Source organism: Lissotriton helveticus, chromosome 12 (assembly GCF_964261635.1).
Source record: "Lissotriton helveticus chromosome 12, aLisHel1.1, whole genome shotgun sequence".
NCBI classification, from domain to species: domain Eukaryota; kingdom Metazoa; phylum Chordata; class Amphibia; order Caudata; family Salamandridae; genus Lissotriton; species Lissotriton helveticus.
In genome coordinates, this window is record NC_136073.1 from 134,122,409 (window position 1) to 134,134,348 (window position 11,940).

The window sequence follows — 11,940 nt, forward strand, 5'->3', positions numbered from 1 at the left end:
CACTTGTTTGGGAATATTAGTAGTGGGCGTGAATTTGGACTTTACTCGAAGGCCAGTGGTTTCAATGCTTGTTGCAGCTTCACTGCCGGCAAAGTACGTTTTTAATCTGATTTTTCTACAGAAGTCCAATGCCTCAAGCTTAAGTTTTGTAAAATCAGTGCGTTGCTTGGGGACAAATTTGAGACCTAAATTTAAGATCATGTTCTCGTCATCGGTGAGGGTTTTATTGGAAAGGTTCACTATTGTGGATACTTCTAGTTGTTGTAGTATCTGTTTCTTGTCCGCATTTCCCATGGCGGTTGTTTGAAGCGGACGTTTTGTTGTCCGCCCTTTCCTAAAAAAGGTTGGTTGGTGCCCTTTTTATTTTGCTGGCCCTGATTGGAATCAGGGGAAGATCCAGAGGATGAAGTAGATGAGAAAGTGGTAAACCTCGTTCTTGATCTACCCTGGTACGAGTTTAACGCTCTCTTTGAGTCAACGCTAGTATAGTAACCCTCCTTCAGGAAGGGGTATACTTGCTCTATTTTGAATGACTTAGAGTCTTTCTCGAACTGGGCTGTTTTAGTATTGATAGTTATATCTTTGAAGGTCTGGATTTCCTTCTCAATTTTGTCAAGCAGGCTTTTGGCCTCTACCTCTGTTTTATTATCAGCAATTGCTTTTAGTAATTCTGCTATCTCCTTTTCTTCCTCACTGCACAGACGTTGAGCGGTCTCAATTGTATGGACCATTAGGTCGCGGCTGCATTTAGTATTTATGTAACTAAAGCCTTTCTTGTATTCCGGATCTTCCACAAAAATCACTGGTATATTTTTCACCTGCAGGCCCCAAGGTATTGTGCCCGCCCGCAAATGTTGTAGAAGGAAATGTCCATGCAGTTCTGTCCTTATATGCTTTTTTTGGAGACGAGTTAACCTGTCTGCCTCATTTTGATGTTTAGCAGTGGTACTTAGAGAAATGCCTGAGAAGGGATTAGAAGCAATCAAGTTTTGTATGTGGTTTTCAGTAAAAGACAATGTTTCCTTCTCTGACATGCTTTTACAAGGAAAGGAGTTCCTTGTATAGTATTAATCAATTTCGTGATGTCAATGGAGACCTTAATTGTCTCAGTCCTAACTCGCTCGGGTAAACACCCGCTCTAAACTTTCACAAAAAAGGGGGAGTGTGGCCCATTCGGACATGAGTGGGGTAAGGGCCCATGTAGTTTATGAAAACAAAGAACCCACACTCAAAAAACTTTTCACACCGTTTTAACTCAGGATGAAAAAAGATAAACAAAACTGAATATGTTTATCTCGGCAATTACTTTCGCCGTTTTATTCAAGAATTTTGGAAGTGAAAAAATTATTTATATCAAGAGAAGTCTCAATGTCTTATACTTAATTGCCAAACACGTAAAATTATACAAATTCAAAGAAATACGTGAATGAACAAACATGTGAAAAAATACATATGAGTTAAAGACTCAAATCCAACATAACATAATTGCGCAATAATTTGACAAAAACAAACATTTAAATTATGCAGAGCATAAAACAAATATGCATTACAAAAATAGGTGCAAAGGGAATACTCATTACATTATCATATGGTATTCAAAAAGTAATTGACCAAAAATGAAGCCTTTTGGTGTGCTTCCATATAACAAAACAACCTCTCAGTAGCAATGTTAACAGGCGTAATGTTCCTAACAGTCCTAATTATTTCTAAACTGGCTAGGATTTAATCCTGCACGCCTACGCGTTTCGAGTTTGGGAGGGGTCTTCACAAACTCTCTTCAGGGCCAAATATATTCCATTCCCCTTTCGATGACCTATTGATAAAAACACAAAAATTGAAGGTACTTATTACTGAAAGCTCCCCTCAACCTGCTCAAGCTGTCTCTTTTGTACAACAATAAAAAAGGGGGGACGTACCTCTAGGGATTTGAGGTAATTCAAATCGTCCAGAACAGTCTTGCAAATCAATACGGTCTGTGCTGTACTCTAAAAAGATTTACACAAAATTTAATGTAACCTTAAAAGTCAAATAGGCCTTTCAGTACTGAATTAAATGTCACCACGGCGTGTGGTTCCTACCTGCTTAATAGGTGCAAGAGAAACCAATTTGTGCTGTAGTTCTCAATTGTGTAAATATCCGTATTAAGCCTGGCGCGCTGAAAACAAATTGAGCGCATTACATATATTAAAAGCGGTTCATATTGAGGCTGTCCAGAGATTCATATATTTTAAAAAAACATGACTTACTGGTAGCGCTTTTGCTGTTTTGGAGTTCAAGCGTCTATTAGTTCACGGTGAACTCAGTAATTAATCCGGGGTCCTTTCATTGTAGGTATCTCTATTTCCGCGGTTCTGTGTAAATAAACGCGGGTGATTGTTAAGAGAGCCTTTTGTGTTGTGCGGGCTGAGAGACGCGTGCTGACTGTCTAATGGCAACCAAGCCGCGGTGCGGTTTCAGAAGATAGTGCTTAGCTAGCATTGCCGAACATGGGATATTTAATAAACAGAACGCGCGGGGCAGCCCAGCAGCAGGCGCTGCTGTTTCCAGTTAATAAAACCTGTCAGCGTTCTGTGTGACCAAGCGCGGGTGATAGTTCGGGCACAATACCTTGGGGCCTGCAGGTGAAAAATATACCAGTGATTTTTGTGGAAGATCCGGAATACAAGAAAGGCTTTAGTTACATAAATACTAAATGCAGCCGCGACCTAATGGTCCATACAATTGAGACCGCTCAACGTCTGTGCAGTGAGGAAGAAAAGGAGATAGCAGAATTACTAAAAGCAATTGCTGATAATAAAACAGAGGTAGAGGCCAAAAGCCTGCTTGACAAAATTGAGAAGGAAATCCAGACCTTCAAAGATATAACTATCAATACTAAAACAGCCCAGTTTGAGAAAGACTCTAAGTCATTCAAAATAGAGCAAGTATACCCCTTCCTGAAGGAGGGTTACTATACTAGCGTTGACTCAAAGAGAGCGTTAAACTCGTACCAGGGTAGATCAAGAACGAGGTTTACCACTTTCTCATCTACTTCATCCTCTGGATCTTCCCCTGATTCCAATCAGGGCCAGCAAAATAAAAAGGGCACCAACCAACCTTTTTTAGGAAAGGGCGGACAACAAAACGTCCGCTTCAAACAACCGCCATGGGAAATGCGGACAAGAAACAGATACTACAACAACTAGAAGTATCCACAATAGTGAACCTTTCCAATAAAACCCTCACCGATGACGAGAACATGATCTTAAATTTAGGTCTCAAATTTGTCCCCAAGCAACGCACTGATTTTACAAAACTTAAGCTTGAGGCATTGGACTTCTGTAGAAAAATCAGATTAAAAACGTACTTTGCCGGCAGTGAAGCTGCAACAAGCATTGAAACCACTGGCCTTCGAGTAAAGTCCAAATTCACGCCCACTACTAATATTCCCAAACAAGTGTACGCGTTCGAGCAAGCGGTTTTGTCATCATTGACAAAACTGGAAAAAGAAAAATCATTCATTAGCCATAATATCAGTAAGGGTCAGCTTAAAGCTATAAGAGATTTGAAATCAGACCCTTCTATCATCATCAAGCAGGCTGACAAGGGTGGTGCAGTCGTGGTATGGCCACGCACAATGTATCTTGCGGAAGGTAGGTCACATGTCGACAACCCTGAATGGTACCGAGCGGTCAAAGATGACCCTTTGAGAGAAATTCAAAATAAAATTTCCTGTATCACCAAAGAGGCATTGGAGAATGGCTTTTTGGGTCCTAAAGAATATGAATTTCTAAATAAAAAATCACCGAGAACACCCGTTCTCTACTTCCTACCGAAGATACACAAAAACAGCACAACACCCCCGGGAAGGCCGATTGTCTCTGGCTGTGATTCAGCATTAGAGCCGGCTTCAAAATATATTGATTTTTTCCTTAAACCACTCTTGGAAGGGGTCAAATCGTACCTACGAGACACCATTGACTTCATCAATAGACTCCAAGAAATGACGTTTGACTCTGAAACGCAGTTGATGGTAACTCTAGACGTTACCTCACTGTACACTCAAATTCCCCAAGATGAGGCTCTTGAGGTCATGGAAATTTATCTAGAGCAACGCATAAGGCCCCATAGAGTTCCAACGGCCTTCATTTTGGCCTTGGCTCAAATTACACTCAAAAACAATTATTTCAAATTTGAAAACGAGTATTTTGTCCAAATCAAGGGGACAGCCATGGGTTGTCCCTATGCTCCAGAGATGGCGGTGCTGTATATGTCACAGTACGAGGAGAAATTCATTTATAATGACAACCCCTATGGGGCAAACATCAAGCAATGGCTACGTTACATCGATGATGTCTGGCTCCTGTGGCAGGGGAGCCATACTGAACTAATGGCTTTTTATGAATGGCTGAATTTACGACACCCTGACATCAAATTCTCTATTGACAGTAGCAATCAGAGAATGACGTTTCTTGATGTAGCTGTGGGGACAGCAGGGGGTAAGTTTACCACCACTCTGTTCAAAAAGGCCACAGACAAAAACACTATTCTACACTACAAGAGTGCCCACCCCCAATGTTTGAAGGATAACCTCCCGTATGGGCAGCTACTCAGGATCAGGCGCAATTGCTCTGACCTTGATGAATTCAACACACATGCTGACACCTTTTGTGACGAGCTAAGTAAAAGAGGTTACCCCAAAAAGCTTTTAAAACACTCAAAAAAAAGAGCACGCTTCACCCCGAGAGAAGAACTCCTAAAAATCAAAACTAAGAAAGACATGGACAAACTCGTTTGTGTCACTACATATGGAATACACACTAACAAGTTTCGCCAGATTATTCTGCGCAATTGGCATTTGTTGGAGGGGATGGGTTTCCCTTTAGAAAAACCCATTTTTGCCATGAAGAAAAATTTGAGCGTTGGCCAACAAATCATAAGAGCAGATAGCTTCATTCAAAAACCCAAAAGTGATCTAATTTCCAAATGGAACCTCAAACCCATCACAGGCCACCATAAATGTGGTACTTGTGTTGCCTGCACCAGTGTTGTAGAAGGAGATGAATTTTGCCACAATGGCATGAAATGGAGACACAGTTTACACACAAACTGTAAGAGTAAGAATGTAATTTACGGGATCCTGTGTACTTGTAACAAATTGTATATAGGCAAAACATGCCAACAAGTGAATGTCCGGATCACCCAACATCGCTCACGGCTTAAGAAAAAGGTTCCTAATGCACCTATGGTTGAACATTTTGCCCATGCAAACCACAAAGAAACTGACTTCAAATGGACCGTTCTGGCTGGAATGGATCCACAACATAAATCGCCTAACGTAGAGCAAGCCTTGCTGCGTAAAGAGGCATACTTAATAATGCGGTTCGATACAATTAATGCTGGCCTCAATTCAATGAGTGAGCTGTCTAGGCTTTAATCCCCGCACCACAGCGGTCTTCCACCTATAGCCCGTGAATGGTGATAGATTCAGGAGACATGTAACTGAAAATGAGCTTAGTGCACTACATGTCCCATAATGCCCCATTGCGGCGCCAAAAAATTAATCCCACTCTGATTGGCCGAGCCTGATCAGGAGGGTCCTTTCATGCTTCAGAGAGCACTGACGCGCATTCACTGTGTGGCAGAAACGCTGGCTGCGGCGCTGACAGGTATGAGTAACTGGAAACGGCAGCGCTTACTGCCGCGCTGTCCCGCGCGTTCTTCTTTTTATCAAATCTCTCATTTTCGGCATTGCTAGCCGTTAACAATCTTCTGAAACGCCTTCGCGGCTTTGTTGTCATTAGATAGACAGCACGCGTCCAATTGCCTGCATAATACAAAATGCTTTACGAACTATCACCCGCGCTTGGTCACACAGAACGCTGACAGGTTTTATTAACTGGAAACAGCAGCGCCTGCTGCTGGGCTGCCCCGCGCGTTCTGTTTATTAAATATGCCATGTTCGGCAATGCTAGCTAAGCACTATCTTCTGAAACCGCACCGCGGCTTGGTTGCCATTAGACAGTCAGCACGCGTCTCTCAGCCCGCACAACACAAAAGGCTCTCTTAACAATCACCCGCGTTTATTTACACAGAACCGCGGAAATAGAGATACCTACAATGAAAGGACCCCGGATTAATTACTGAGTTCACCGTGAACTAATAGACGCTTGAACTCCAAAACAGCAAAAGCGCTACCAGTAAGTCATGTTTTTTTAAAATATATGAATCTCTGGACAGCCTCAATATGAACCGCTTTTAATATATGTAATGCGCTCAATTTGTTTTCAGCGCGCCAGGCTTAATACAGATATTTACACAATTGAGAACTACAGCACAAATTGGTTTCTCTTGCACCTATTAAGCAGGTAGGAACCACACGCCGTGGTGACATTTAATTCAGTACTGAAAGGCCTATTTGACTTTTAAGGTTACATTAAATTTTGTGTAAATCTTTTTAGAGTACAGCACAGACCGTATTGATTTGCAAGACTGTTCTGGACGATTTGAATTACCTCAAATCCCTAGAGGTACGTCCCCCCTTTTTTATTGTTGTACAAAAGAGACAGCTTGAGCAGGTTGAGGGGAGCTTTCAGTAATAAGTACCTTCAATTTTTGTGTTTTTATCAATAGGTCATCGAAAGGGGAATGGAATATATTTGGCCCTGAAGAGAGTTTGTGAAGACCCCTCCCAAACTCGAAACGCGTAGGCGTGCAGGATTAAATCCTAGCCAGTTTAGAAATAATTAGGACTGTTAGGAACATTACGCCTGTTAACATTGCTACCGAGAGGTTGTTTTGTTATATGGAAGCACACCAAAAGGCTTCATTTTTGGTCAATTACTTTTTGAATACCATATGATAATGTAATGAGTATTCCCTTTGCACCTACTTTTGTAATGCATATTTGTTTTATGCTCTGCATAATTTAAATGTTTATTTTTGTCAAATTATTGCGCAATTATGTTATGTTGGATTTGAGTCTTTAACTCATATGTATTTTTTCACATGTTTGTTCATTCACGTATTTCTTTGAATTTGTATAATTTTACGTGTTTGGCAATTAAGTATAAGACATTGAGACTTCTCTTGATATAAATAATTTTTTCACTTCCAAAATTCTTGAATAAAACGGCGAAAGTAATTGCCGAGATAAACATATTCAGTTTTGTTTATCTTTTTTCATCCTGAGTTAAAACGGTGTGAAAAGTTTTTTGAGTGTGGGTTCTTTGTTTTCATAAACTACATGGGCCCTTACCCCACTCATGTCCGAATGGGCCACACTCCCCCTTTTTTGTGACACTCTCTAAAAATGGCATTTATAAAATAGTAAAGGTAAATCCAACCTCACCAGTAAATAGGATTTATCAATAAATAAATAAAGCTTCTCCTCTCTGATATGGAATTACCCCCCAAAAAGTATAAGGGAATACCCAATGCTAACCTATGAGAGGGGCAGACCTCACTGTAGTGAAAAATGTAATAGACTGTTTGGTACTACCAGGACATGCAAACTACTACAGTACATGTCTTACCTTTTACTTACATAGCATGATGCCCCTAGGACTACCTAGGGCCTACCTTAGGGGTTAATTATATGTAATAAAATTGGAGTTTAAGGCTTGGCAAGTAGTTTTAAATGGCAAGTCTAAGTGGCAGTACACTGCAGCACAGGCACTGCAGTAGCAGGCTTGAGACAGGTTTGAAATGCTACTTCTTTTGGCGGCACAATCAGTCCCTGGGTATATGGTATACCACTTTACAAGGGGCTTTCAAGTAAATTAAATCTGTCAGTCAGGTATACTCCAATTACACACATGATTAGGGAAGAAGCACGTGCACTTCAGCACTGATTAGTAGCGATAAAGTGATCAGAGTCCTAAGGCCAACAAAAAGATACAGCAAAATGCGTAGGTGAAAAGCAATAAGGTAGGGTTGAGGCCACCTTAAGAATGCAAGGTCTAACAAAAACAAACTAAGGATAACATGAGTAAAACATCAGGTTTCTCTACGGCATTTGGTGAGACAAGTGTGCCTTCTTTTATCTTCCATAAATGCAATCTTTCCCTGACCCCTTTAATATATAGCTCTTCAAGTAAAAAAGATAAAGCACTTACAAAGGAGCCTCAAATACTCAAAGATGGTAGACTTCTGTAATATGGGCCATAGACTAAAAGCAGCACGAAAACAGAGTGCAATAGGGTCCCAAAAACTTGAGTGCCACATGAGAGTATGCATGAAAGCCTATCCTTTTCCAAACTAGAGATATACTCATGCAATTTTTGTTTTTAGGAGAGAATGTGCCTGCTGAAAAAAACATTATTTTTAAAAAGTGCATTGCAGAATACCAGGAATTTGCTGTGGGACACCTTGAAAACTTTCATACAGATTATTTGCACAAACCTTACAGTCAGTTGTTGTGGCCGAGTGGTTAGGGCGATGGACTAGAAATCCATTGGGGTCTAACCGCGCAGGTTCGAATCCTGCCAACAACGAGAAACTTTTTAACATCGGTTACAATTTCAGACGTTAACCTTTAGAATTTCTTCCATGTCAGTTTTATAAATAGGTGGCTTATTTTGGTGTCACTATTGCCCTTTCACATATTTATTATCGCTACCCCTTTCATATCTTTGCTATAACTCTCGTCCTACATTAGCGCTGGTGCAAACACTTCAAATTATTATACCCTGGCTCTCTCAGTCATACCATTCATGCACTTGAAACTTACTTTACCAATAAAAGAAGCAAATAGAAAAATAAAACAAAAGTGCTTGCTGGATTAGGCAAACACACTTCATAAAACTGCATTTTCTTTTCTATTCTCCCCGTGTTACAAGCTTAACTGCTCCCTGTGTAATTTCTCTTAGCCTGCTGTCCCAGGAAGAGAATTTTATCTACAGGCTCTTTCCGTGTTTTTTTCCTAGTCTTTCTTTCCCTTTTCTTAGATTTGTAACTGTTCCTTTATGTGCTCTATTTAGGCGCCATTAATCTCATTTGAGCTCCTTGTACCTGCTGCTGTTTTCTCCACACCTCATACTGCCTTTTCCCTCTTTCTCTCTTTCTCTGAGGTTGGTGGCTAATTTCCAAAGCTTCTGATGCCCCAATGTTCCTTCATCTTGTTGTCAGACGTGAATTGGAAAAGAAACCAAATTAACAAGCCTTTACCACTCATACATGGCAGAGGTTTATACTTTAATTCAATGAGCTAAGAAAAGCGTGTTGTGGGGCCCCTACGAGCCATGGTGCTTGCTTCATCATAATTGGGCACGCAGTCATTAGCCACAGCTCTGATCATGGGTCACTGAGGTCAGTTTCAATAATTCCTCAAAAACCTAACCATGCAGTCCCCCCTAACTGTGTAGTTATCTTGCTTTACTGCTGTTTGTGTGATTAGCTGGGAGGAGCTCACGGCAGCATCCTCCCTATAAAAGTGTAGATGGACCGCTCCTTAACTTTTTCTTGCTGCACATACAGATGGCTTGAGGAGGTACAGGGGAGATGCAGGTCTAATAGACAGAATAGAAGATCTGCACCAGGTGTGTTTCTCTGCATTGGTGTCCCATCACAGGCCCACAAGTGTATGTGTGATCTTTGACTTCTGGCAGTTCACAAGCAGGCGGCCAGGAAACGGTTTCAGCCTATCAACCACTGAGGATACAAAGCCTTTGTATAAGGAATGAGGAAGCAATGAACACATTCAGCCTATCACAGGAGTTCCCTGAGTGTTCCGAATTATAAATTCTCCATGTCTATTATGTTGTTGAGCCCAAGTAGCTCGCCGTGATTGTATAGTTGTTAGTACTCTGCATTGTGGCCGCAGCAACCTCGGTTCGAATCCGAGTCAAGGCATTGTGGTTGGCAATGTCACGGCAGTTGGGTTTTTCTTTTACAGAATTACCAAATGTACCAGTTGTTTTTGTAAAATGTCTATTAAAAACAGATCCTCTAAAATATTTAAACGATCTAACAACAAATTATTTAAACACACATGATTATAAGATGCAGCCTTATTTTTGTTTTTAGGAGAGAATGTGCCTGCTGAAAAAAACATTATTTTTAAAAAGTGCATTGCAGAATATCAGGAATTTGCTGTGGGACACCTTGAAAACTTTCATACAGATTATTTGCACAAAACTTACAGTCAGTTGTTGTGGCCGAGTGGTAAAGGAGATGGACTAGAAATCCATTGAGGTGCCCCTCGCAGGTTCAAATCCTGCCAACAACGAGAAACTTTTTAACATCGGCTACAATTTCAGAAGTTAACCTTTAGAATTTCTTCCATGTCAGTTTTATAAATAGGTGGCTTATTTTGGTGTCACTATTGCCCTTTCACATATTTATTATCGCTACCCCTTTCATATCTTTGCTATAACTCTCGTCCTACATTAGCGCTGGTGCAAACACTTCAAATTATTATACCCTGGCTCTCAAAGTCATACCATGCATGCACTAGAAACTTACTTTACCAATAAAAGAAGCAAATAGAAAAATAAAACAAAAGTGCTTGCTGGATTAGGCAAACACACTTCATAAAACTGCATTTTCTTTTCTATTCTCCCCGTGTTACAAGCTTAACTGCTACCTGTGTAATTTCTCTTAGCCTGCTGTCCCAGGAAGAGAATTTTATCTACAGGCTCTTTCCGTGTTTTTTTCCTAGTCTTTCTTTCCCTTTTCTTAGATTTGTAACTGTTCCTTTATGTGCTCTATTTAGGCGCCATTAATCTCATTTGAGCTCCTTGTACCTGCTGCTGTTTTCTCCACACCTCATACTGCCTTTTCCCTCTTTCTCTCTTTCTCTGAGGTTGGTGGCTAATTTCCAAAGCTTCTGATGCCCCAATGTTCCTTCATCTTGTTGTCAGACGTGAATTGGAAAATAAACCAAATTAACAAGCCTTTACCACTCATACATGGCAGAGGTTTATACTTTAATTCAATGAGCTAAGAAAAGCGTGTTGTGGGGCCCCTACGAGCCATGGTGCTTGCTTCATCATAATTGGGCACGCAGTCATTAGCCACAGCTCTGATCATGGGTCACTGAGGTCAGTTTCAATAATTCCTCAAAAACCTAACCATGCAGTCCCCCCTAACTGTGTAGTTATCTTGCTTTACTGCTGTTTGTGTGATTAGCTGGGAGGAGCTCACGGCAGCATCCTCCCTATAAAAGTGTAGATGGACCGCTCCTTAACTTTTTCTTGCTGCACATACAGATGGCTTGAGGAGGTACAGGGGAGATGCAGGTCTAATAGACAGAATAGAAGATCTGCACCAGGTGTGTTTCTCTGCATTGGTGTCCCATCACAGGCCCACAAGTGTATGTGTGATCTTTGACTTCTGGCAGTTCACAAGCAGGCGGCCAGGAAACGGTTTCAGCCTATCAACCACTGAGGATACAAAGCCTTTGTATAAGGAATGAGGAAGCAATGAACACATTCAGCCTATCACAGGAGTTCCCTGAGTGTTCCGAATTATAAATTCTCCATGTCTATTATGTTTTTGAGCCCAAGTAGCTCGCCGTGATCGTATAGTTGTTAGTACTCTGCGTTGTGGCCGCAGCAACCTCGGTTCGAATCCGAGTCACGGCATTGTGGTTGGCAATGTCACGGCAGTTGGGTTTTTCTTTTACAGAATTACCAAATGTACCAGTTGTTTTTGTAAAATGTCTATTAAAAACAGATCCTTTAAAATATTTAAACGATCTAACAACAAATTATTTAAACACACATGATTATAAGATGCAGCCTTATTTTTGTTTTTAGGAGAGAATGTGCCTGCTGAAAAAAACATTATTTTTAAAAAGTGCATTGCAGAATATCAGGAATTTGCTGTGGGACACCTTGAAAACTTTCATACAGATTATTTGCACAAAACTTACAGTCAGTTGTTGTGGCCGAGTGGTTAAGGAGATGGACTAGAAATCCATTGAGGTCCCCCTCGCAGGTTCGAATCCTGCCAACAACA

At 40.9% G+C, this 11,940-nt stretch overlaps 3 non-coding genes across 3 annotated transcripts; all 3 read left to right on the top strand.

Annotated features, from left to right (window-relative positions):
- The first annotated feature begins 8,392 nt into the window (after positions 1 to 8,392).
- TRNAS-AGA (transfer RNA serine (anticodon AGA)) lies at positions 8,393 to 8,474 on the top strand. Its single transcript has one exon. It is a non-coding gene; the product is annotated as a tRNA-Ser (tRNA).
- A 1,652-nt stretch (positions 8,475 to 10,126) lies between these two features.
- On the top strand, positions 10,127 to 10,207 carry TRNAS-AGA (transfer RNA serine (anticodon AGA)). The gene has a single exon. It is a non-coding gene; the product is annotated as a tRNA-Ser (tRNA).
- A 1,652-nt stretch (positions 10,208 to 11,859) lies between these two features.
- On the top strand, positions 11,860 to 11,940 carry TRNAS-AGA (transfer RNA serine (anticodon AGA)). Its single transcript has one exon. It is a non-coding gene; the product is annotated as a tRNA-Ser (tRNA).